Below are 2489 nucleotides of genomic sequence, written 5' to 3'. Positions count from 1 at the left end.
CAGCCTTCAATTAAAAGACTAATGATTATGCTACCTTTGCACAGTTAAAATACTGCGGCCATTCAAAATTATTCAGTGGGCAGGTCAGACTTTAAAAATAACTCAAAAATACATGTTTTTGTTAAACAGGCGAGTATATAAATTTGCCGAGTTCTTTATATAAACTTATCAAATAAAATTATATGTACAATATAAAATATACTAATTTTATCATTATTAATTTTCATAAAAAATTTATGAAAAAATTTTTATAAAAACTTAAAATAATAGTAAATAATAAAAATTATAAAATAATTTATAAATGATTGAAAATTCTATTCATACATTTTATATTAAAATTACTAATTTTTAATAATTTATTTTAAAGCTTATCCCTTAAAATATTCAAATTAATAACTTTTTTATTTTAATAAATAAACAAAAAATTAAAAACTTGTAAATTAAATTTATTTCTAAAAAAAACTAGATACCTTTATAAACGAATAACATTTCATTTCTAATTATCTATTTAAAATAATTTTGACACATTAACTTTAATAAATAATTAACTCTTATAAAATCGAGATTAATAAAATAATTATTAATTATTTGATAAACCCTGATACACAAGGTACAATAAATAAAATTTTCTTTTTAAATAATAATTTTTCAAATTATTTCAATTATCTTTCACAATACTTAATAAACTATTATTAATATTATTTTTTCATTACAAATTACTAAAACATTAAGTTATATAATTATTTTTAATAAATTATAAATAAAATAAATATAAATTAATAAATAAATATTAATCAATTTATATTGATTTGCACAAAAATCTTTTCAATGTAAATGAAATACTTTACTAAATAAGCTTTAAATTGTCATTCTAGATACACCTTCCGGTACATCTACTATGTTACGACTTATCTTATCTTAGGAATAAGAGCGACGGGCGATATGTGCATATTTTAGAGCTAAAATCAAATTTTTAATCTATAAAATTTTACTATCAAATCCATTTTCATTAAATATTTCAAATTTAAATTCACTTAAATAATTTCATTGTAACCCATTTCTACTTAAATAACGGGTGATTTTTTTGAGGTTAGGATTTTCATGCATTAGTATTTGACAGATCACGTGGGATTTCAGACATGGTGTCAAAGAGAAAGATGCTCAGTATGCTTTGACATTTCATCATGAATAGACTTACTAACGAGCAACGCTTGCAAATCATTGAATTTTATTACCAAAATCAGTGTTCGGTTCGAAATGTGTTTCGCGCTTTACGTCCGATTTATGGTCTACATAATCGACCAAGTGAGCAAACAATTAATGCGATTGTGACCAAGTTTCGCACTCAGTTTACTTTATTGGACATTGAACCAACCACACGAATGCGTACAGTGCGTACAGAAGAGAATATTGCGTCTGTTTCTGAGAGTGTTGCTGAAGACCGTGAAATGTCGATTCGTCGCCGTTCGCAGCAATTGGGTTTGTGTTATTCGACCACATGGAAGATTTTACGCAAAGATCTTGGTGTAAAACCGTATAAAATACAGCTCGTGCAAGAACTGAAGCCGAACGATCTGCCACAACGTCGAATTTTCAGTGAATGGGCCCTAGAAAAGTTGGCAGAAAATCCGCTTTTTTATCGACAAATTTTGTTCAGCGATGAGGCTCATTTCTGGTTGAATGGCTTCGTAAATAAGCAAAATTGCCGCATTTGGAGTGAAGAGCAACCAGAAGCCGTTCAAGAACTGCCCATGCATCCCGAAAAATGCACTGTTTGGTGTGGTTTGTACGCTGGTGGAATCATTGGACCGTATTTTTTCAAAGATGCTGTTGGACGCAACGTTACGGTGAATGGCGATCGCTATCGTTCGATGCTAACAAACTTTTTGTTGCCAAAAATGGAAGAACTGAACTTGGTTGACATGTGGTTTCAACAAGATGGCGCTACATGCCACACAGCTCGCGATTCTATGGCCATTTTGAGGGAAAGCTTCGGAGAACAATTCATCTCAAGAAATGGACCGGTAAGTTGGCCACCAAGATCATGCGATTTGACGCCTTTAGACTATTTTTTGTGGGGCTACGTCAAGTCTAAAGTCTACAGAAATAAGCCAGCAACTATTCCAGCTTTGGAAGACAACATTTCCGAAGAAATTCGGGCTATTCCGGCCGAAATGCTCGAAAAAGTTGCCCAAAATTGGACTTTCCGAATGGACCACCTAAGACGCAGCCGCGGTCAACATTTAAATGAAATTATCTTCAAAAAGTAAATGTCATGGACCAATCTAACGTTTGAAATAAAGAACCGATGAGATTTTGCAAATTTTATGCGTTTTTTTTTAAAAAAAAGTTATCAAGCTCTTAAAAAATCACCCGTTATAAGCTACACCTTGATCTGATATAAATTTTAATAAAAATTATGGAAAATTATTATTCTTATAAAATATTCTTATAACGACGGTATATAAACTGAAAAACAAATTTAGGTA

The sequence above is a fragment of the Rhagoletis pomonella genome, unplaced genomic scaffold (assembly GCF_013731165.1).
Source record: "Rhagoletis pomonella isolate Grant_MI unplaced genomic scaffold, Rhpom_1.0 Rhpom_scaffold_00001, whole genome shotgun sequence".
Lineage (NCBI taxonomy): Eukaryota > Metazoa > Arthropoda > Insecta > Diptera > Tephritidae > Rhagoletis > Rhagoletis pomonella.
The sequence above is the reverse complement of the archived record's forward strand: the minus strand, read 5'-3'. Positions refer to the sequence as shown.